This window comes from Hippopotamus amphibius, chromosome 5 (assembly GCF_030028045.1).
Source record: "Hippopotamus amphibius kiboko isolate mHipAmp2 chromosome 5, mHipAmp2.hap2, whole genome shotgun sequence".
NCBI classification, from domain to species: Eukaryota; Metazoa; Chordata; class Mammalia; order Artiodactyla; family Hippopotamidae; genus Hippopotamus; species Hippopotamus amphibius.
This window is the reverse complement of record NC_080190.1, coordinates 124622237-124647314: the sequence shown is the minus strand read 5'-3', so window position 1 is coordinate 124647314 and position 25078 is coordinate 124622237. Positions and strand designations below refer to the sequence as shown.

The 25078-nt window shown below is 42.2% G+C and overlaps 1 protein-coding gene across 2 annotated transcripts in view; it reads left to right on the top strand.

The window, feature by feature from the left end:
* FAM110B (family with sequence similarity 110 member B) overlaps nt 1-25078 on the top strand; it is a 134589-nt gene that overhangs the window by 39240 nt on the left and 70271 nt on the right. For both annotated transcript variants that reach the window (XM_057737581.1, XM_057737580.1), the window contains exon 3: nt 16801-16850. The gene's annotated coding sequence lies outside the window, so the exon portion shown is untranslated. The remainder of the gene's footprint in view (nt 1-16800; nt 16851-25078) is intronic.

The window sequence follows — 25078 nt, the reverse complement described above, 5'->3', positions numbered from 1 at the left end:
GCATTTCATTTTTCCAACATCTGAAAGAATGCTTGCAAAGAGAAACTGATGTACACACACCGAGAGGACCAGACCAGGTGCTTCTGTGCCCTAGGTACTCTAGGGTCTCCCCCAGGTCAGGACCAGCATTTTGTAAACTCAGTTTTAATGTGGCTTTAAATGTCCACTTACAATTTTTCCTTTCTCAACCATCCTTATTTCAGCAACTTTGTTGGCATAGGATTTATCAGTAAGATAAATTTTAGTGACAAATGCACACATTTTTGGTCTTGTTTTTTTTTTTTTAAAGAGGGATTTAGAAATGGGTTTAGAAATGGGAAAATCTTAATTGCCAGGGCATGGTGCAGTAACTTAACCACGTGAATAAACATTAAGTAGAAATGGTCATGTTAGTGAGAAATAGGACCACTCTTTAATTCTTAAACATGGTGCTATTTCCCACTCTTCTCCTACCCCTACCCTTTTCCCCAAACCTAAAATGTCCTGTTGTGATTATATATTTCAGTGTTCCCCATCACTCAACGGGTGGTGACATTTCAACCAACATGTTAGCAAGCGTTCTTTCGTAACGCAGTGTCTCCCTGCCTCCATAGTGATTTACTGTTCTGTCACTTATGCCTGTTTGGGGAGAAAGCCACAGTCAGAGGAAGTCCCAGCAAGTGTGCCCTGAGCTGGGGAGTCTTGCTGCCATGTAGGGAAGCTGAGGGCATTACCCTGGTGGGGAAATCCACTCATCAGAGTGGTCACTGATTGTCACAAACGTGTCATTGGGGTTTTAGCGGAGAAAGGACTTCAGATGAAGAATACTTCTGGTGTGACCCGTTCAGTAGGTGTGCACACATCACCCCTCACTCACTTTCAGCTACAGGACTCGGTGACCCTGTAGTGACCTGACCACCATGTGGTTGACAGACAGCTAGCTTCTGCTGTAAGTTTGGAAGCAGCACTAAGAACTGAACTCATTTCCTGGTATCTAGGTCTTTCTTGTATAGAATAAGCAGGGGTCTAGCTTCAACTCTTGGCAGGATTTGACCTCAGATAAGCTGTATAAACTCTCCAAGCCTAAATTTCCTCATATTCACCTTGAAGAGAGATTGATTCAGATTTCTCTGCTTCCCTAAGACATCATTTTTAATTTAACTCTTATAATCAGGCAGTGAGTAAGAACAGGTAATGCTATGAGACTGAAAATAATGTTATTCCTTCTTTTTAGATACCATACTCTATGTTTGATCCAGGATATTACACTAATTACATTTATGATGAAGACATTTAAAAATCACAGATGTTCGTTGATTTAAAAATAGAACATATGCATTTTTATTAAGGTGTTGAGAAACAGGGTTTGGGTGCTTTTTCCTGATTTTCTAGCTCAGTGCAGTAGTGATGAGAATTGTGGGTGAAATGTTAATATCACTCAGAGATGATGTCGTGTGACCCATTTGGGTTTTGGCCCTTTCACATAGATTGTTTGATGCACAGTACCTATTCCTGGCTTATTCAGACTTCTGGTTTACCTGGATTTTTTGCTGTACAAATTAAAATTTTGCCCAGCACAATATCCCGATCTCATTTCTTAAGAGTGGGGGCTTGTTAGTTGATGTTAACACAGCGCCTGGAGAACAGTCTAAGAGGTGGGTGCTCTGGACAATCTTGGAACAGCTGGACAGTGTGTGCATGGCCTGCGTGCAGTTCTCTGGGCAGGACTGCACTTTTCTCGTGCACTAGATGGAGATGCCAGGGCAGAGCTGCTTTCCTGTGTGTGTTGTTCTCCATTATCTAAGAGCTGTAATCTGCATCAAGATCAGTGATCAGGTCTCCCTGGACCCTTGTTTCGAATTTGAAATAGATAAAAAGCATCCACTCATTAACACGCCTGGACCTTTTCTGATTTCTTGCTGTCCCACTTCACGTTGTGGAAACAAGCCTGGCTCCCTCGGGGCACCAAGGAGGGGCACTGTTTGCACTGAAATGAATGAGATGATTTTCCAAGGTGCGAGCGGAACACACCGGGGATTAGGTGATATTTAAAGAACACAAATGAAAGCAGTAGGCACCTCACCCGGGCAAGACGCAGGAGCTTTTTGAGAATGATACTCACCTAGGATTTGAAGTCTCATCGATGGCTGATCATGTATACTGGCCTTGTTTGTCCACGGGTGTGCCCTCCCCACAAGGAGAGGTGGCCAGTAAATGGCAGCCCAGGTGGCCCATTAGGGACTACCTGTGTCATCCTCAAAGCCCTGAAGTGTATGGGAGTTTGCTTTTCAGACCTAAGCATTACTTCAAGTTGTAGGTTTTATCTTTTCAGAAAGTTGGAATATAAAATGTGTGGTCTCAGGGAAACTCTTTCTTGTAAATCGAGAGCTTTCGTGTTCATTCTGGAATAAATCACTGAGTAATTCTCAAACCCGTGAGAAGTTATTTCATTTCTTTCTGCTTTGATTTTCTTACCCAATAACACCAACACCAAATCTGAACAGTTAAATACTGGTTACTGTTGCCAGGCCCTGTTCTAGCTACTTTACGTATATCACCTCACTTAATTCTCATCCCAGTTCTGGGTTCGGTTCTGCTTTATCCACATTTTATAGATGAAGAAATTGAGGCATAGAGAGGTGAAATAGCTGGCCCAGGGTATTAGGTGAAACAGCTAATAAGTAGTGAAATAGGATTTGAACCCAAGCAGACTGGTTCTGGAATTGCATTCTCAAATGACATGCTGAGTTTTCTCTCCAAAAAATCGATATACTGCTACCTGATTCCTTTGTGTTTGGTTTGATTGTGTAAATATACATGTACCCTTTCATGGGAGGTGTTTAAACCGATGAATAGGACTACTCTGTGCCTGGTTCTGACGTGTGTTTGGGGGGCATGCGTAAAGCCCCAGGCTGGGCTACGTGGGAATTGCTTTCTGCAGCACACGGTGCACCGGGAGACATCTGGGCGCTCAGAGGCCCACAGGCACTATCCTAGTGAATGGCATGCGGTCCTAGGGCGCCACTCACATGGACCACTGTGGTCATGACATCTCCCAGGACAAATATTGCAACACAGCCTGTACCACTCCACTGCCTGCACAGCCCTTCATAAACTGACTGGTAGCTTTGTTTAGAAAACTTTCATGAACGTATAGAATGAATATACTGTACCTATGGTGAGTTCATGCTGTGTAAGCTCACCTTAGTGCATCAAAGCTTTCTTAAAGTTAAAAACGTATGAATGGGGACTTCCCTGGTGGCACAGTGGTTAAGAATCCACCTGCCAATGCAGGGGACACAGGTTCGATCCCTGGTCCAGGAAGATCCCACATGCCTTGGAGCAGCTAAGCCTGTGTGCCACAACTACTGAAGCCCAGGCACCTGGAGCCCGTGCTCTGCAAGAAGAGAAGCCACGACATTGAGAAGCCCACACACCGCAACAAAGAGTAGCCCCCACTCAACACAACTAGCCCCATGTGCATCAACGAAGACCCAACGCATCCAAAAAAATAAAACAAAAAAAAGTATGAATGAAAAAAATAAATATTTTATGTAGCAAACTTCCATACGCTAAAAATCCTATATTAAAGTAACAGCTACTAGGAAAATAAAACTGCCAACTGCAACAGAAGAATCAAAATAAGTCCCTGTGCTAATTTCTAAAGTGGATGGAGTTGGCCAGGCTGTGGATATTACACTTACAAAATAATCAGCTTCGTAATTGTGCAAATTATAGACCTCACGCAATAGAATCACAAAATAAAAGCCAGTTTGAAATATTTTGGCCGTCCTTTAGCTGCAGGCCAACAAAACTCACTCACGCGTTGGAATTTAGGGATTCACGGATACTCTTTAGGAAAGTGCCGGCTGTGGTTAAAATCTGGCAGAACTTGGAAATTCTCATAAAGCAAGGACAGAAGACTGTGTGGATGAATTGAAACGATGCCTGCAAACTGCTTTATCAATTAAATGTGTTCAGTATTAAATAGGATGTATAGCATTTATACCATTTAGTTTTGGGAAACGAGTTAACTGGCTAAAATAAAAAGCTCCTTTTTTTTAAGCAGCTTTAATCATTAAAAGTCAAAGTTTAATAGTCTGTTAAAGAGTTGTTTTAAAAATTAGTGAAGTGACATTAATTGTCATCTGACTAAAAGTGAGTGAGTGCGGGTCTGGGCAGGGGGCCGGCTGTTGCCACATTTATTGCAGGCGGAGGCCCAGAACTGGGTCTACCACGTGTGTGGTGCAGGGAACCAGAATTGCGTTCTCTCTCTCTCTCTCTTTTTTAATGTATTCTTTTTCCGTATGTTGGTGGTAATTTTTTTTTATTGAAGTATAATTGATTTACAATGTTGTGTTAGTTTCTGCTGTATACAGCAAAGTGACTCAGTTATACGTATATCTACATTCTTTTTTATATTCTTTTCCATTATGGTTTATCCCAGGACATTGAATATAGTTCCCTGTGCTGAACAGCAGGACCTTGGTGTTTATCCACGGAGTTGTGTTCTCTTAGCCGCTCAGAGCGGCACTGGGTGGGTCACATCATCACGGGTGCACGTGTCCCCATCTCTGACACCGTGATCACACTCTCCCTGGCTGTTGTGTCACTGTTCAGTTAGGGAGTGCACAAGTAGAGCTAGAGGGTAATAAGTGCCGTGAGGGCAGGAAGCGTTGTGTGTTTGTGGACAGCTGTGTCCCTGGGTCTGGAGTAGTGCCTGACCCCCAGTGGGTGCTCAGGGTATGAACTGTCCCGCCTGCTGTCCTGCCCCGGCACCCTCTGTGCTCAGGAGGCCCGGGTCTTGCATGTTTCCATGAACAGCTGCACTTCATGTGCTGCCTTTTAATGCAACTCTAGTTTCTTCTATTCATCTATTCAGTGGCCACCTGTGCAAAACATTGTGGTGCACACAAACCAAGGACAAAAAAAATTATATGAAGATTGTCACACCAAAAGGCAGGCGTTCCTTTAAAGAGAATTTTTTTTCAGCTAAGAGCACTTTATTCACATCAGAAAAGTAAAATGTGATACCGCCCTGGGCATGAGGACCAAGTCAGCACTATCAGATTAACTAGAGTTGAATTTTCTTATTTTATGCAATTAAATTATCAGGACTAGTCCCTACTATATATTAATACACAATGTAGACTTTAAAATAAAGCATGAGTAAGTTGTTGTATAGCAAAGGGAGTTCAGCTCGATGATGGATGATGCCTTGGAGGACTGAGATGGGGAGGGTGGGGGGGAGGCGAGGGAGGAAGGGGATACGGGGATATGTGTATAAATACAGATGACTGACCTTGGTGTACCTCAAAAACTGGTACAAGAGTGTAAAGCAATTATATTCCAATAAAAAAATAAATAAATAAAGCATGAGTAATTCATTCCCCTAATTTCTCAGAAGTTGTTTGTTGTTCTCTGGCAACTCTGGAGTGCCTATTTCATAGAGGAAATAACTGAGGTACAGAGAGGTTGCAGGAGCCCGGGAATTAACTGTCAGATATAACCTGAAGCCATGTATTGTGTTTTTCCTGTTATACTGTGTATACCAAGAATCCTCACTAAGTGTGAGTTATCCTTTAATGAATCTGAGATAACCAGAATGTCTTGGTACCATTTCTACATGTAAGATTTCTTCCTTTCTGGTTCCTCTTTGGGAATCCCTTAGGTCAGGGATTCGAAAAAGGAAGTGTGTGTGCACATCTTACCATCTCTTAGACTTCAACTTGTATCACCTGCTCACATGTACTTTTGTAGAAGAGTGATGCAAGTCAGGCAGGCGCTAGCTGTGAGTTTTAAACTCTCTGTCTCCATGCTTATGCTAGACTGTGCCACGTGCCAGAGGACGGCTGTGGGTTATGATTTCCTGGACTGACATGGTCTAGTTGAATACGCAACGCCAAGCGGCTTTACAAGTGCTGGAGACAATAATACATAGGGTCTAAGGTCTTATAGCTTGAACTAAGGAGCCTCTTCAGGTTTCTAGAGCTGATGTTGGTGGCCGCCATCATGTTAACGCACTTTCAAAGCACAAGAAAGCTGGATGGAAGAGTCACGAAGAGAAAATGGTGATGGCAGGGAGTGTTTTCAGAAAATACTGAAATGGTATTCCTTGCAAGAACCTCGTTAGGTAGAAGATGGGAACTCAGTAGATTTCCCTCCTATGAGAAGAGTGAAGATGATACGAGAAGAATGAGCTCCTTTACATCTTGGGGAAGCAGGGACCTGACCATTCTGCAGGATTCCAAGTGGTGACGTCATTCTTATGCCTCAGTCCGGGCGTCGCAGCTGATCTTCAGGGAGTTAGGTAAATATGAATGACCTGCGCCTTGGCGTCATGGTCTGTGTTTGGGTAGGATGCTTGTAGTGAGGCTTGAGGACCAGGGAGTGTGTTCATGGGCTGTGACCATATGTGGGTGGATCTGGAGGCTGCAGTTTTTCTTCTCATCACCTAGTGCTGTACTTGGAGGCCGTGGGGCCTTGGATGTGGTTGCAGGCACCGAGGCCCAGCAGTTGTTGAGAAGCATCAGAGGCCTCGTGGGATTGTAGATAATTATTGTCCTCTTTTCCTTTCTCTCTCTCTTCTTTCAAAACTGACATTAATCGAGCAAGATAGTAAGAATTTGAAGAGGTAATTTCCTACCAAACAGTAATAGAGGAAGTCTGTCTCTGTACAGTTTATACTTGTTTTGGTAAATGACTGCTCTCTTGTAAAACTTGAGAGACTCTTTAATGTGCGTAATGAATATTGAGATTTTAGTGTTTTTAAAAATAGATTCTTCATGTAGGAGGTTAGTGTGCTTGGCGACCAATTTGAGAATTTTGAAAAGAAATTGTTTTAATGTCAAAGTGGGACTTAATTTAAACTCTAGCTTCTTTCTTTTACCTCTCTTTCAACTTCTGCAGAACAGTTATTAGCATAAAAGCTGAATGGGTTCCAGTCCTTGGATTACATACGTGCTGTTGAAATTCAGTGTTGCTTCTAAATACTTGCCTAATAATCCTTCAGCCCAGCCTGAAGCTCTCGAGTGCTTGAGCACAGTTCGTTATCACAGAGTCAGTCTGCAGTGAATTGTCTAGCAAACAGTACTTTGCAGTGGTTTTTCTCTAACTTAGTCCCTTTCAGAAGCACCTGCAAGTTTTTCTCAGGAAAATTTTCTGTTCATCATTTGAGGATGAAAATAGAAGCATTGAGTATTCCTTTAGTGCAGGTTTGGTGGGGAATATTTTGGTGGTGCTGAGTATTTTTTATTTTCAAGGGGATATTAACATTGACTGTGGTAAGACTCAGTGTTAATTTCGCCCTTGTCGCCCTCTGAGCCCTGATGCCCTTGCTCTTACAACGGTTTCCCCTCCACGCCCCATCCTGTCCGTGCTCATCCTCCTTCTTCCTTCCCCTTTGCCCTCCCTGGGCCCTGACTCGTTTTTGTGCTCTCTGTGGGCTTTCGATCTGATTTGTAAATCAAGAACATGTTTAGTTCATTCCTTTTCCCCTGACCTCAGGACCTTATGGCTTGCCTCTCGGTCCTCTCAGGTCAGAGCCACTCCCTGCCCTCTCTGTCCATCCACCTCCCATGACCGAAGTGTGTGTGTCCCCCAGGGCTCAGGCTCAGCCACTGAGCATCACAGGAGCATCACACCCACACTGTGCTTCCTCATTGATTATCCCAACCTTTATGCCACTTGCTAGACTCACGTCATCAATATTCCACTCCAGACTCAAATTCACAATGTCACGAATGGTCCTAATCTTCCTGCGAAGCCGGCATCCTCTCCTGACTGTTCTCCTAGTACCACTGAACTTCCGTTACCAAGGAACTATCTTTGGGAAACCTTGGAGCATGCGCTCGTTAAGTATTTTTGTTCTTTCATTGGTTTGCTTTTCTTTCTACCTTTCCTGTTCCAAAGTAACCCCCCTCTTCTCTTACCACATAGTATTGCTGAAACTGCCTTCGATCAGAATCAGTCCCTCTCTCCCTTAGCTGTTCCCTTTTCAGCCTTCCCTGCGTGTTGCCTGCAGGTGGATCTTGAGGAAATAGTAGCTCATGTCACCTTTGTTCTTAAAAGCCTTGTACTAACTACCTCCCCTGGACCATGGGGGTAAAAGGTATGGATGTGGGGGGCTGGGCACTGAGCTGCAGGCACGGTTGAGTTCAGATTTTACCTCCCCAGCTGTTCCCTTTCTCCTCCTTGGAAACATTCTCAGCTGTACTGATATACTTGCAATCTCGAAGGCTTTTTTCTCGAAAGCTTTTTGCAAACCCTGTTCTTTTCCTTTGCTTGAAATCCCTGCCCCTTTTCTTCACTCAGCCAGGAAATGGTGACACGTGCCATTTATGAAGCACTGCATGCCTGGCAGAAAGCTCATGACCACGGCACATTGTTGTCACCTGATGCTCACAACGACCCTATCATGCTGGCCCCATTCTGTTGTTATTTCTAGATTGTTCTCCCAGCACCTGCTTCAAAAGGTTCTGGTGAGAATTATATGATCCTTTTTGACGAACCTCCTAGAATAATGGAAATAAAATAAAAAATAATCAAATGGGACCTAATGAAACTTAAAAGCTTTTGCACAGCAAAAGAAACCATAAACAAGACAAGAAGACAACCCTCAGAATGGGAGAAAATACTTGCCAATGAAGCAACAGAGAAAGGATTAATCTTCAAAATATACAAGCAACTCATGCAGCTTAATTCCAAAAAAGCGAATAATCCAATCCACAAATGGGCAGAAAACCTAAATAGACATTTCTCCAAAGAAGACATGCAGGTGGCCAACAAACACATGAAAAGATGCTCAACATCACTAATCATGAGAGAAATGCAAGTCAAAGCCACAGTGAGGTATCACCTCACACCAGTCAGAATGGCCATCATCAAAAAATCTAGAAACAATAAATGCTGGAGAGGGTGTGGAGAAAAGGGAAGCCCCCTGCACTGCTGGTGGGAATATAAGTTGGTACAGCCACTATGGAAAACAGTTTGGAGGTTCCTTAAAAAACTGAAAATGAAACTACTTTATGACCCAGCAATCCCACTACTGGGCATATACCCTGAGAAAACCATAATCCAAAAAGAAACATGTACCATAATGTTCATTGCAGCACTATTTACAATAGCCAGGACATGGAAGTAGTCTAAATGCCCATCAACAGATGAATGGATAAAGAAGATGTGGCACATATATACAATGGAATATTACTCAGCCATAAAAAGGAATGAAATTGAGTTATTTTTAGTGAGGTAGATGGACCTAGAGACTGTCATACAGAGTGAAGTCAGCCAGAAAGAGAAAAACAAATACTGTATGCTAACACATGTATACAGAATGTAAAAAAATGGTATAGATGAACCCAGTGACATGGCAAGAATAAAGATGCAGATGTAGAGAACGGACTTGAGGACATGGGGGAGGAGGGTTAAGGGGAAGCTGGGATGAAGTGAGAGAGTAGCAGTGACATATATACACTACCAAATGTAAAATAGATAGCTTGTGGGAAATTCCTGCATAACATAGGGAGATCAACTCGATGATGGGTGATGCCTTAAAGGGCCAGGATAGGGACTGTGGGAAGGAGTCATGGGTGGGAGGGGATATGGGGATATATGTATAAATACAGCCTATTGACTTTGGTGTACCTCAAAAACTGGCACAACAGTGTAAAGCAATTATATTCCAATAAAGAGCTTTAAAAAAAAAAAAGAATTATATGAGATGCTCCTCACAGCGCTTAGTGCAGTGCTGGGCCCGAGGTGCCCTTCATACAGACTGTCACCGTCGCTTTCATTGTCCCCCTCGGGCAGACAGGGCACCGAGATGCGATGTCCGTGGCGGGGCCGGGGGCCTGGTGTGTGTGACCGTGGCTCCAGGCTCCCCTGTGCTGTGCCGGGATTTCCCCAATCCTGGCTCTGTGCACCTTCTTTGAGCAGCCTTTAGACTTCTGTTTTCACTTGGGAATAAATGGCTACTCATTAGTCACTCAGTTAAAGTAACTAAAATTTGGTTTTCATAAACTGAAGAGGCCCCATCCCTCCTCCTGTGGGATGTCACACAACAGAGCAGCTGGGAGACTGTGTGGCGGGTGGGATGCCCACCTTTTGGGACAGAGCAGGAATCATCTGTTGGAGGTATTCCCCTGCTGCTCCTCTTGTTGCTTTATATAGTATTGCTTTTTAATGTCTTGCGTGTTTAACAGCCAGATCTCTGCAGCCAACGTATAAACTCCTCGAGGACTGGGGTCACATATCCATTTCCCTGCATCCGGTCAGCGTGTTCTTTATGTGCCTGTGATTTCTAAGCACTGTGTTTTGCACCCCTGACTTTGTCTAGCACACAGCAGATGTTAAACATCTGACGGCTGAGTTTAAGAAAGTTCTTTTAGGAATAATTTTAAGTGGTGGAATTTGAAAACAGCTTGTGTGAAAAGTCACAGCTCATCCTTTTAAAAATAAAACGCCAAATAAGACAAGCATTACCACGGGGAAATTTCTCACTTAAGAAAAACCATGGTAGAGTGATGGGGATTAAGGTTTTCATTTCCTCCCAGCAGGACTGGTATAATAGATTGTGTGTGTGTGTGTGTGTGTGTGTGTGTGTGTGTGTGTGTGTGTGTTTGTTCATTAACTATAACACTCAGTATTTTCTACTTCAATTGCTCCATCCCTCCAAGAATACAATTATTGTCATTTTACGTTGCTGGGTCGGGGTGAAATGTTCAGTTTGATTTAGGTCCTAAACTCTCATATACTCTGATTCTGAGGAGTCAGTGTGGCTTAATGTAACTTTCTAGTTGGGGAATTTTAGAGGTTAGTGAAGAAAATGGTGTTCCCTTTTCATGGGTGGGTAAAGTTTTGTTGTACTCAGACTATTGTATTAGAAATGTGCAAACTTAATTGTGACAAATTAAGAGCTGACAGCCACCTTTCATATTTGAATAGATGACAGTGGTTAGATGTATTTCACAAAAAGCTAGTTTTCCTTCATTAAAAAGATATGATTGGTCACAGTCCTTAGGCACACAACAAATGTCAGAATATCCCTTAATTCAGTCAGATGTTTCTGTTTAACTCGTAAGAGTCTTGGATGCATGGACGGATGGATGGTTGGGTGGATGGATGGACAGACGGATGGATGGATGGGTGGAGATACACACATTCTGAACTGACTGCTCAACACCAAACTTTATATAATTCCCAGGCTACACTGCATCTTATGCAATCCCCATACCACTAATATCGAACTGATTGAAATTGCTTGTTTCAATTCTTATTAGATTTGTTTCTCTCTTAATATACTCTGGGTAACTGGAAATTGGGGGCCGACTTACTGTCTGTCTTTTTTAGTGCCTAGCAGAGAGCCTAGCATGGAGTAAAAATGAAACCTATGTCTATAAATTAAAATAATTAGGATTGCTTATAAAAGCAAGATGAGAGAATATTTGTATTTTAGTGATTAATGGTTACTCTTAAGAAAACCAGTGGGCAAACATCCTCTAATATTTACTTTTTCTTGTAATAATATGTAGATGGCATGTTTTCCTTAGCCTTCCCTGGAATTAGTCAATAAGCACTTACAAAGGATACTGTATATAGTCGATAATCAATTATTCTTTTGATGAATAAAAGATGAACACCTTTCGTAAGGAACCTGAATAAATTATAATCTTCATGCTGCTATTATTGATGTTAATGTTAGGAAAATGTCGTGGGAGGGCGGATTCCTCTTTTAACATTGCTGAGAAGTGTTGCTTATACACGGTGATCTTTAGAGTAGGTGCTGTCGTCATAGATTTGTATATTCTGCTTGTTCCCAGATTTCATGGTTTTGTAAGAAGAATAGAGATTTCATTGGAGGTCTCTTATGCTTTTCTTTCTCTTTTACTTTTTGGCTGTACATTCCTACCTGTGAGGACAGTTAACAGTGCTGGGAGGTGCTTTTAGGATGTCATTTTATGTAAACAGACAGAGGCCAGGCTTAGAGGAAAGCATGCTGGTTTTCTTTTGCTGCATGAAATTTCCACAGACAACAGCTGTTTCTCAGTTCCTGTGGGTTCTGTGGCCACACGTCCTTCCTGGTTGGACTGGATCTGCTCAGGGTCTCACACTTAAGGTGTTGGCCAGGCCATAGTCTAGATCGAGGCTCTGGGGAGGAATCAGTTTCTAAGCGCATTCAGGTTGTAGGCAAGACTGAGGCTGAAGGTTGCCATCAGGTGTAGAAGTTTCTAGAAGCCACTCACAGTTCCTTACCTCGGGCCCTGTGACAGCACGGCAGCAACATTGCGTCAGATCCCCCTCAGCTTCTAGTCTCTTCGTTTTCTCTTCTGTGACCAGCCGGAAAAAAAATCTGTGTTTAAAGGATGCATGAGAGTAAAGGATCCATCCGGACAGATGCCTGAGCTGAGGTTAATGTGCCTATAACGTTCTTAATCACAGGAGTGAAACCACCGTGTTTACTGTCCTGGGACTGTGCAGGCCTGTGCCCCAGGGGGCTGGGCATTCCTGGGGCCTGTGTTGGAATTCTGCGTGCACAGAAAGCTCAGTTAAGATGCTTGGGAGGACTTCCTAGGTGGCACAGTGGTTAAGAATCCACCTGCCAACGCAGGGGACACGGTTTTGATCCCTGCTCTAGGAAGACCCCACGTGCCGCATAGCAACTAAGCCTGTGGGCCACAACTATTGAGCCTGCGCTCTGGAGCCCATGAGCCACAACTGTTGAGCCCATGTGCCGCAACTACTGAAGCCCACACACCTAGAGCCCGTGCTCCACAACAAGAGAAGCCACGGCAATGAGGAGCCTGTGTACCACAATGAAGAGTAGCCCCCACTCTCCACAACTAGAGAAAGCCCATGTGCAGCAATGAAGACCCAATGCAGCCAATAAATATAGAAATAAATTTTTTTTTAAAAAAGAAAAGATACTTGGGAAATGCCAAATTTACCTCTGTAATACTTTCATTTTACCTTTTTCATGCTTTTACTTTGAGATGTTGTCAACCATGTTTTATGGACTTTCTTCTTTCTTCACCTTACTGTGTTTCTAAGGAAAAGAGAAGCAATCTGTCTTCCATGTAAAGAGATGTTTCTACAGTCAGTAGGGCTTAGGGTTTGACGTTTTCGTTCATTGATCTGTGGTCTTTTAGCCAATCACCCCGAGGCCAATGGTGGCCAGATGAGGATGGAGTCAAGTGGTCAGAGTCTTGCTATTAACATAGAAACCAGACTGACCCAGACTACGGGCCTAACCCAGGTTAGGAGCTTGACATGCGAGCCCCCAAGAGGGAGCTGTGAACTTGAGGCCATAGGGAGCCGCCCTGAGTTCATAACCAGAGGAGGGACTTGCTAGAATCACTGTTTTTGGTAGATTAACCTGGAAACTGTATATATGGTCACAGGCGAGAAGCCAGAAGCAGAAACCAGCCAGGAATGCAGAAACGAATGCTCGTTTATCATTGGCAATGGAGATCTAGAACTTATTGTGTTCCTTGAATTGCATTGATAGTAGTAGGTTAGTAAAATAAACAAGAGTGGGGAAAGTTAAACAAGATGAAAGAGACAGTCAGCCTGCCTTTTACAACCTGTGATCATCTAAGTGGCACTTGGTGACTTTTAGTGGAGACCACGTGTGTGAGAGGTTTTTAGTCTGGACGTCAGGTAAGTCATCAATTTGTTATATGAGGGTGAGTCAAAAATTATCCGCACTCCAGTTATATTAAAACTTCTATAAAGTCTACAGCCAGAGTGCAGATAGTTTTTGACTCACTCTCATGGAAATTGTGATTGCAGTTGGGTTTATGAGTATTGTTTTATGTGCATATACATTTTTTATTGCCTAAAAACGTTGCTCACCACAGACACATGGGATAAAATAGATACCCAGCATGTATATTTCACAGTTACGTTCACTGCTTCCAAAAACCATACTTCTCTCTTGTTTCAATCACTGACTTAGTCACATACTTGTGGCTTTTTTGGAGTCAGTGTGTTCAAAGGGAGGTTGGCTTTTACTTCCTATTTTCTCCACTGTTTGACTGATGATTATTTTGAAGATTAAAAAACAAACAAACAGAAGTCATCTCTGAGCCTGGGAACTGGACATTAAACATATCTGTTTTCACGTAAGCTTAAATATGGTGGTTTTGCAAATATTCAGTGTAGCGTTCTCACCGCATAGTTGGCTGATAAAACTATAAATAAACTAAAGCTATATAGTTTTGCAATCATGGAAAGGATAATGTTTAGCTTGATCTTTTATGACTAAACAAAGTTCTGATGTAAGGCAACTAACTACAGTGGAAAGAGTTTGCAGAAATCAGTACTTAGCAGTAGAATCAGAGATGTTGAGATGCTGATGTTTTTCAGGCAAACCTAGGTAGTAAATCATTTATTCATTCAGTAAATATTTGTTGATAAGCTGCTCTGAGCTGGGCAGGATTCTTCTGCAGGCTGGGGATATAGCAGTAAATAAAAACAGACAAAACATTCTGCCCTGGTGAGGCTTATATTTCAGTTAGATGAAGCAGAAATACAGAAAGATAAGTATGTAAGATATTTGTTATTTCAAAATAGTAAAAAGTACCACAGAGGAAGATAAAGTGGGGAGAGCGGTAGATGTGTGTGTTGTGGGAGTGCGTGGTAGCATTTTAGAGGCATGGTTGGCAGAGTTCTGAGATGACCCCTGTGTTGGGTGGGTGGGGCTAATAGCGTATGGTGAGGGTGAGGCATAGCACTACCATGATTACCAGGTTACCTTGTGTAAGACTCCATCTCGGCAGACTGGAGTAGAGATTCTCCTGCTTGCCTTGGAGAAGGGAGCTGTGAACTGCCTAGGAGAGAAGGGTGGCCCCCACTCACAGCCACAGGAAAACTGGGACCTCAGTGCTCCAGCCTTACGGGACTGAATTCTGCTAACAACCGTCAAACTCAAAGGAGGCCCCGGAGCTTCCTAGAGGAAGGCTGCCCAGACCACACCATGTTGGCAGCCTTGTGAGACCTGAGCCCAGTTTGGACCCACATAAGCCACAGCCGGGCCTTGGCAGAGACTGTGTAATAGTAGGTGGTTGTGGTGCTTTTTACACAGCAGCAGAAACTGATGCAGATGGGGGGCCAGGGAGGGCCTCTCTAGGAGGGGAGAGACCCATGGAGACCTTGAGGTGCTGTTGGACTTGGCAGTCTGGAGTTCAGTGGAGAAGATGGACTGGAGATGGGTTTGTGGGAGTCGGGAGCAAATGTACAGATCTAGAGCCACAGGGTCCCGAGGACAGAGACTGCAGAGAGGCAGGAAAAGGGGTTCAGACCCAGGTCTTGGTGCTCCAGAAAGATTTTTCAATTATTGTATCTCAGTGACTTTTATGCTTTATTATAAGCTTTTGTTCAGTATTTGGCCTGACTTGTGGTATTTTTCCCTCCTACTCTGGAACTTCAGGTCAGTTAAAAAGTTTTTCTGTTTGCTTTCAATATACAGTATTAGACATGAGACCTTGATGGGTGGGGCAGTGAAGCTGGGTATGAAAGTCCTCCTGCCACATCCTAATAGGAAGATTCTAGCTCCAGCCAGGAGCAGTGTACGCCCAGGGGTCCAGACCCCTTCTTCCTGAGGGCAAACAGACGTGTACGTCTCAAGTCTCCTTCAACCCCAGCTGACAAGAGCAAGCAGATCATTTATATAACTCGCCCTGGTCCTCAACTGCATGACTGAAGAATCCGTAGCGATCACTGTGGTTTTCCAAAATGGGATTTGTAGAAGACCTGTTGCTAGCTGGCTATAGTTGCTGTATTTCTTTAGACATAACTCAACAAATAGATACACAAGAAAAGGAGGATATACTTCTGGGGATTTAGTAAGTAGGAAAAGATGGAGACTGCAAAGATCAGAGCAGGTGAGAGGAGTCTCTGGACCGTTTTGTAACCTGCATTTACCAAGATATTTGTAGCTGGAGGCTTGTCAGAGTTGACTATGGGAACGTCCCTCGAAAGCAAAAGACCTTGACCTGTGGATGTGTCTATATATAAATAATAGCTTTAGTTGTAGTTTTATTTTTCAGACTAGTTATATGTTAATCATATATCTTAAAAATTAGCAATTATTTCACACCACCTTCTCAGTCCTTTGTTTTTTTGGGTTTTTTTTCCTCCATTTTCTGCACCATGTTATCACATGGGCCATTAAATCTAGGACTGAATTGCTATATTCTCAAAGTAGTCCTTTTTAAAAAAGACTTCCACAGATGCTGATATACAATCTTTGGGACCTGAGATCATTAGTCATACCCTCTCTTGTTCCAGAAAGGACTTGGGCGGCAAACTTTGAGAGTTTGGGTTTTGAGTGGCTTGCCTTCTGTAGTGAGGGTGCCAGCCCGGGGCAGCCCCGTCACCCAGGATGGTGAGCATTTTAGCGTGTGTACCGTGGTTTACCACATTAGGAGTCCAGCAGGGCTGTGCCCCTACCTGCTGGGAGCCTTTGATCACACCTGGTGGCAGGTGTGCTGCTGAGGTTCTTGCGGTAGCCCTCTTCATTTGAATAGGCTCATCCTTCTCCCAGCTCTGTACCCCAGCTTTTTTGGCTCTTTTTTCTCACTGGGGGTTGTGTTCCTTTTTGGCATTGAAATAGTCACATTCCTGATCTAAAGATTACATTTTAGTTAATTTTCCTTAGACCCGTGGACACAAATTCTTCTGTGTCATCTGAGGACACATCACCCTCTTCTCTACTCCATGATGTTTTGTGTGTCTTTCAAAGCCTGGCATTTCCAGTGCCCTTTGGGAGTTGAGGGATTCAGTTGTTCTCTTAAGTGACAGAAGTGGCTTTTTCTTTTTCAGGTGCCTTGGGCCTGTTGAAATCCAGCCCCTGTCAGATGAAGCCTTCCGTTGTGAGTAGAACCCTTTCTTTGCCATCTCGAGTCACACCCAGGACACCTGTGATCAGTGTTAACACCATTAATGTGCTTGTGGACTTTCAAATCTTGTCTCATGATAAAAATTACTAACATCCAGAAACTCGAGAAACATTTGCCTAATTATACAGCTGGATACAAGGGGTTGCTTTCAATAGTTCTTTTTTGCTCTGAAGTATCAGTTTCCAATACACATTAGAGACCAGATTACACACTGTTTTAGTCTAGCCTTGATTAGAGGCTGGCAAAGATGGCCTCTGGGCTGAATCCGGTCCACTGTCGGTGTTTGTAAATAAAGTTTTAATGGGACACAGTCATGTTCCTGCATTGAAGTGTTGACTGCAGCTGGTTTCAACTGCAGTGGCTGAGGTGAGGACCGTGTGGCCCGCAGAGCTGCAAATATTCACATTCTGGCCCTTTACAAAACAAATTGCGAAGCTCTAGTCTAAAAGATATAACTATTTTAAACTGAAAATTTTCAGTCATAAAATAATTTTGGAGTAATGGATATCGCTAGCTGTTTAGTGTTCTCAGGACAAGGCCATCTAAAAAATAGCCAGTGGTTTAAAATAAATAACATTTAAGTGTTGTCATGCTTTTTAGTACCATTTCAGTTTCTACAGGTTATCAAAATTTATTTAACTTAAGAAGCATAATGTGTGGAAATGTAAAATAAAAACATCAGGTCACACTAAAAGAGAACACTGACATTTCTATGTGAACCTAAGTATCAGATTGTGTTTTCACTGGGCTTGATCACATTTAAAACTAAGATCTTCGTGAAGGTATAATTCACACGTCTTCCGAGGGCTCCCTTATAAATTGCCCAAGATGACATGTTTATAGCTTACACTGAAGGCTGAGTTTGCTTTGACTAAAATCAGATGAGAGCTTCTTTTGCATAGATTCCTGTGTGCATGCATGCCTGTGAAGGTTTCGGTGCTTTTCTGAGTGGTTAATTAAATCTGCACACGGACGCCTGGTTTACTTGAACTGCTGTTGCATTTTCCAGCTTGAGGTCATTACTGTGGGTCCCAGTACGGTGAGGACAGATCCCCTCTTGGCCCAGCGCCCTCCTCACCCCCATCCCTGTGCATTTATTTGCAGGGTATTGTCACAGAACTTGGACCCTGAGAGAATGTTCTTTCCAGGGCTGACTGGTGTTTTGGGGGCCAAGGTGGGGCACAGGCCAGAGTGAAGAGGCAGCCTTTCTTTCCCACCTGAACTATCAGTGAGGGCAGAGGAGGGGTTGTGTGAAATGCTGCAAAGTGTAATTACTGCTTGGCTTACAGCCATGTACACACCATGGCCCAAGGCTGAGTTCACCACCTTGAAGACACACTCCGCCCGTCGTGGGCTGCCCGGAGGGCTCTGCTCTCCTCTGCTGGCCCCTCGGTTGGTCACGGCTCTCCTCAGTGGAAGTACTGGCTGGCTCACAGGTCCCCCACGCCAGGCTGCCGGCGAGGCTGAGGAAAGACCAGGCCTGCTGGTAGAGCGCCTGAGAGGGGCGGGGGGTGCACGTATGCATACACACACACACACACGCGTACACATATGCACACATAAATGTACATACTGTACACACACACACGGCACACTCTGTCTCCTGGATGTCGGGGGATTAGACTGTAGGAGCAGAACTGGAGGCCCTGCCCTTCTAATTGTTCTCTCTTGTCCTGCTGCCCATCAAGCTTGAGGGTCCAAAGTCTTCAAAACTGTTTTAGTCGATAGCCCCACCGCCCCGTCTGATCCCAGCTTCCTCCCCCATCCCTGGAAGGATCGGTGCCTGGAGGCTCAGAAACAAGAACGTGGCTTCCTGGTGCAAAGGCAGGTGTTGGGCTGACGTCAGCTCCCCCACCCCCCATCCCACCACCCGATCGAGTAGCCTCCGGAAGGATCCCAACCTCCCAGCCAATGTCCTCCACTATGAAGTGGTGACAGGAGTAGCTGCCTCACGGAACCGTCACGGGATTAAATGATTCATGTGCTTTAGTTCAGGACCAGGCCCATAGAAAGTGTTCAAGGAAGGTTAACTGTTCTTGGCCCTCAGCGGGGCCGCAGGCTGTGTGGCTTTGGGGATGGCTTGCACCATGGGAACTGGTATTTTATCCCTGACAAGGTTCAGAATTGTCTGCACATGGTTTTATGATTAACGTTTATGTTCTCTGCAGACAGGGCATCTCATTAGCTGCAGGGACCCAGGTCTCCCCCCCCCCCCCCCCGCCCCGCTCTGAAGATATGAGATAGCTTTTTTAAAAAATAAATTTACTTATTTATTTTACTTATTGGCTGCATTGGGTTGCTGCACTCAGGCTTTCTCTAATTGCACGGGCTTTTCATTGCAGTGGCTTCCCTGTTGTGGAGCATGGGCTCTAGGTACATGGGCTTAAGTAGTTGCGGCATGTGGGCTCAGTAGCTGTGGCTCACGGGCTTACTTGCTCCACAGCATGTGGGATCTACCTGGACCAGGGATCAAACCCATGTCCCCTGCATTGGCAGGCAGATTCTTAACCACTGTGCCACCAGGGAAGTCCCGAGATAGCTATTGATATAACTATTTTTATTTAAGAAGAAACTGTCTTAAGGAAACTAAATAACTTAACCTAAATTCATGTAACTTTTAAAAAACAAAGTAGATATTCAAACTCAAGACAGTTATCAAAGCCTCCTTTCACTTGAAGAGCTTAGTCGTGTTTCTTTTGTGAGTGATATTACAAATCATTCATGAAAAAAAGGCAATTGTATAATTATATTTATGTAAAATATGTACTAAAACTGCTCTCTGACAAACATAAGACAAATAAAAGTTGGTCAAAGCTAAGCTCCCTTACCAAAAATTGGTAAAAGCTGAAGGGGTAAAAATAACTTAAAGGTGTTTTAAAGGACATTAACAGGTTCACGGTTTAAAGTGAGCTGATGGCCTGTGAATCGAAAAAAATATTTTCAGGTTCTGATAAAGTAATGATATGAAGGCACAATATGACATTCAAATGAGTAAACTTTAACTGTTGTTTAAAATCACGTAGAGTCGAGTCATCATTTTTTATCTATGTATACACGGCATACTGCGTATAAATAAGAGGTTGAAAGGTACAGAGGAATTTGAAATATAAATAATTTCATTAGGGTGTCAAATCAGAAGTAAAATCTTTTTCAAAACTTTGTAGTAAGACTGTATTGGTATTACTGTTTTTTAATACAATATGCAGTTTTTTGGAGGTAAAACTTTACAGATCTTAGGTGTACAGTTTGATAAGTTCTAACGAATATACACACTTGTGTAACTGCCCTGATAGACATGGGCATTTCCATCACCCTAGCAAGTTCTCTCTTGTCCCTTTCTAGTCAAACCCCCCTTTTTCACCCTGGGGAAAATTGTTATTCTGATTCTATCACCATATGTTAGTCTCGGTGTTTTTAAATTAATATAAATGTAATCATCCAGTGAATACCCTTCATAGTGGTTCCTTTCACCCCATATTGTGTCTTCAAGATTCATCGTGTCTTTGAGATTCATCCTTGTTGTTGTATCAGTAGCTGAGTAATGCTTATTTCATTACGTGCGCAAAATGCAATTTGCTTCTCTATTCTTCTGTTATTGGGTGTTTGGATCGTTTCCAGTTAGGCATTTTGAGTAAAGTTGCCGTGAACACTGTTGAACAAGTCTTTTTATGGATATATGTTTTCCTCTACCTTGGATAATACCCCTGAGTGGAATAGCTGGAGAAAGCGGTCAGTGTTTGATTAATTCAGACTTTCTTGTTAGCAGTGTATGGGAGTCCATTTGTTCCATATTCTTGCTAAGGTTTGCTATTGTCTTTTTATTTTTAGTGATTTAAGTGGTTATGGAATGCTGTATTATTGTGGGTTTAATTTGTATTTCTCTCATGACTAATGATGTTGACTGTCTTTACATATACTCATAGGTCTTTTTTGTATCTCCCTTTGCAAAGTGTCTGTTCAGGTTTTTACCCTTTTTAAAAGTTGGATTGTTTGCCTTTTTGTTATTGATCAGTCATTCTTTATTTTTTTCTGGCTAAAAGTTCTTTTTCATATCTGTGTACAGGATATATTTTCTCTCATTCAGCAGTTGGTCTTTTCATTTTCTTCACAGTGTCTTGATGAGCAGAAGTTGAAATTTTTTTAAAAGACCATTTTGTCAGTTTTTTCTTTTACAGTTAGTGTTTTTTGTGATTCTAGGAAATTTTTACCTACTCCGAGATTGCAAAAATATTCACCTCTTTTTTTAAATTTTTTTCTAGAAATGTTATAGTTTTAGTTTTCAACTTTTAGTTCTCTGGTCTATCTCAGGTTGATATTTCCAGTGTGAGGTAGGGATCAAAGTTTATTACTTTTTCCAAATGGGTATCCAGTTGTTCATCATGATTTGTTGAAAGGGCTTTTCATTCTTCATTGAATTGTCTGGGTTCCTTTGTGAAAAGTCAGTTGTAAGTTTGTAGATCTGTTTCTGAGCTCTCTCTCCCTTCTGCCTCATTGATATAACTTGTTTATTCTTATTAAACCACAGTGTTGGAATTTCAGTGTCTTCCTGGAATAGCTTCCCATCCTTTTCTGGGAGGACAAGCCTCTCTTATCAGTAGGAACTCAGGGGAACCACCGTCTGGGCTCCTCACCGTGGCACACATTTCCACGAAATGCAAAACATCACTAATAGATGACTCTGACAGGGATTTTGCAGGTCGACTGTGTTTTGCAGCTGGATGACTTCAGTTTGTTCAGATATGAAAAATCTGGTGTCATACATTCCATTTCACTGCAGTTTAGGTCAGAGGGTCATGCTGAAAAGAAACATGTATGGAGGCCTGAGTGAGCACAGACTACAGAGCAGCCCCCAAACTAGTCAATCAGAAAGGACGATAGGTCAACTGAAATTCCAGTTAATTTCACACAACTGAGACCCACGAGTGTTTAAAACAACAAAGCTTTAGGATTGCTTTCTCTTGCTTGCCAGCAGAGGTTTTTTTGTTTGTTTGTTTTTTCATCCTTCCCACAAGTACACAGCATCCGCATCTTTGAGAAAGACATAAATTGAGTTATTTTCAAAAAGAAAAATAATAGAAAAAAATTCTATATTCGTTCCATTGCTGAAAATGAGGACATTTTTAAGAAAAGCTGTAATTACAAATCAAAGAAGACTATCCTTCTCTCTCCTTCCTCCGCTGGCCTGTCCCAGGTCAGGGCTTGGGGCAGGAGGCCCTTGCTCCATCTCTGCAGGACCCTGGCTCCCACCCGGAGCATCTCCAGGGGTTGGAGCATTGATAGTCATCAGTTGGACTGCCCATCACTACCGATGGAGGATCACAGCCTGTAATATTTTCTATTGACTTCATCCAGAGAAGGCAGGATCCACTCTTCTATGTGGATGAGCTGTGCCCATTGTAGACAAAATTAACTAAGAACCACACACTTCTCCCCCACCCCCCACTCAGGAAGCGGAACACCAGGTACCATCTTTTTAAAGCCTGGTGCTGACTTACATCACATATTCAAATAATTTTTCTTAAACAACACTAAAAACAAATGTGAAGAGTATGCATACCCTTTGGGGGAAGATGATTAAGACCCCAAAAGCTTCTTTAGTCTATAAAAGGTGCAAAGTACCATCAAGACGTCAGGTGGGCAGTTTCTGTTGCTGCCCTGTCGACCCCTGCGGTGCTTTTACAGTAACCTGTCTAGCACTTTGTGCCATTTATCCCTGTGGCAGAACATTTCTGGGATATGCATTTAAAAGCCTTCTATACAGTTTAGTATAAAAAAACCCCACTCGTGTAGGCTTGACTCAGACTTTATGATAAAAAACATTCATCATGTGCGCTTCCACGTAAGAGGAATTTAAACTCTCCTTTTCATTAGGAGCCCTGCCTGCAGTAGAATTAAAATAGCTTCACCCTGAATGGGAACACTGACTTGGCAAAGATCAGGAGCAGTCACTCAAGAGGAATGTAATCAAATACTTGAAATTTAAATTAGCTTGTAATCTGACTTTGAGAATAAAGTAAAAGAGAAGCCCAAGAAAGTTTCCTTTAAGGTGAATTAATGTCCTTCAAATCACTTCCAGTTTCAAAGCTAATAATGTACACACGATAAAAGTAATACGCAGTGAAGCTTATCTTTTCCATGTGCTTGTTCTCCCCGATACACTGATACTGGGCTTAGGAAAGGTGCCCTACATAGAGAGAACCCACATCTGCAGAAGTGACTTTCAAACATCACCAGAGGTTTACAAACTGTTTCTGTGTCATTTGGAGGGACAGCATTTTTCTTTATTATGTCCATAAAGCATACATTGTTAACCCAAGAAAGAACCTTAAATAAGTGACACAGATTTTCTTCTTTATTTAGAAACTATTTAGATGTTCATATTTTCAAAAGGATTCTTTCTTTTCAAGTAAGTTCTTCCTCATTCTTGAAGGACACAGTATTTTTTCTGCTCAAATCACTGAATGGTAAACTTTCCAGGAGAATAACATTTGTTAAATGAAAAATCTTTCTAATTATTGTCCCTGCCTTGAACAGGATTACATAATGAAAAATTATCTCTTTGCTGTAAAAGAAAACATAGAAAAGGATCTCTACGTATGAAAATAGAAACAGAAGAAATCTAGGGAATCCAGATTCAGAAAACCATTTATGGAAAACTTAACATTCAAAAAAGAAACTGGGGGGTGATTATTTTCAGTAAGGAAAAAAGAAGTCTTGGCTTTTGGTTTTACAGGTAATTACACACTTAACAATATAGATAGAACAGAGCTCAGTTTGCTTCAAGGCAGATTTCTGTTAAATAAATCCCATTTGCACATTAATTTCTGTTGTAGAACCTTAAAAATGGGTCCCTGGATATAATAAAATTACCTTTAAAATATACACATATAAATGGAAATACCTTTCTAATGAAACCTTGGAACCATTATCTGTTAATGATACTGTGCTGTGGTTCACAAGACTTTCTAAACTGTGAAAGTAAAAATAGAGTCAGTATAGGCAGACACACTGAAAGGTGATTGCTTTGCTTTACCTTATTTTAAACTTGATTCCCACTAGAGGAGTAACAATTCATAAGCTTCTGAAACTTGCCAAGGTTCCAGTTCAATCTTCAGTGATGCTACTGTTTCTAACTTTATATCCAAAGAAATTATTTTCCTTTTTCTCCATCACTTAAACTTACTGGCTTCTTTCCAGGCATTTGAACCTGGACATAGATCTTTTAAGTGCATAAGAAGGCTCTTAGATAAAAGCAGAGAATTATCCAAATAACTCAGGAAAGGAAGATATAAGCTGTAGAATGCTCAGCAGTGGGGACTTGCTCCAGTGTCAGCAGAGGCCCTAATGCCTAATACTCACCAGCAGATTGACTGAGAATCCAGGCTAAGCTTTCGGTTCCAACCCTAATGGTTTGACTTCTGGCTTCAAACAATTAGCACATCAAAATCGTGTTTGCTGAGGCTGCTACTTACTAGCTGGTTAGCAGAGCTGAGCTGCATCCTTTAGACTGATTGGAGGCCAGAGCTGATGACCAGGAGAGGCAGCAGGAACCTCTGAGCCTGAGACTTTAGAGGGGCCACTCGTTAAAAACTTGCTGCCCATATTTTTTCTTTTTCTTGGATGGGAATAGGAAAAATATCAAGTTTTAATGAAAAATTTATGTTCAATGTTAATAATAGCACAGTAGAAATATTAAACAATTCAGACAAGTTGACCATGCAAAGATAAAAACTACTCACATTGTGACATTTGCCCCTAGACTTTTTCTCCCTAGCACAGAGATATGTGCAAATATACACAGAGAGATAATTTTAACAAAAATAGAATCATAATATACATCGACTTGGCTCTCACTTAATATTCAGCTATATTTCCATTTAATAAATATTCCTCTATAGTATCACTTTTGAATAGCTGCATACTGTTCCATTCAGTTTATTTATACACCATCATTTATGCAATGGCTATTGTTGAATAAGATTTTTGTTTCTTTTTCTTTTCTTTTTGCTCTGTAAAGAATACTGTGATAGCTTCCTTACTTGTATTTTTTTTTTTTTTTGGCACTTATCCTTAATCATTTCTAAGTTAGCACATGAGCCCAACTGTTTCCTTGGGATGATTTTCCCAAAGTGAGTGGCCAGGGGTAAAGATATACACACTTGTAAAATCCTCAAGAAGTTTTTCCAAATTGTCCCAGGAAA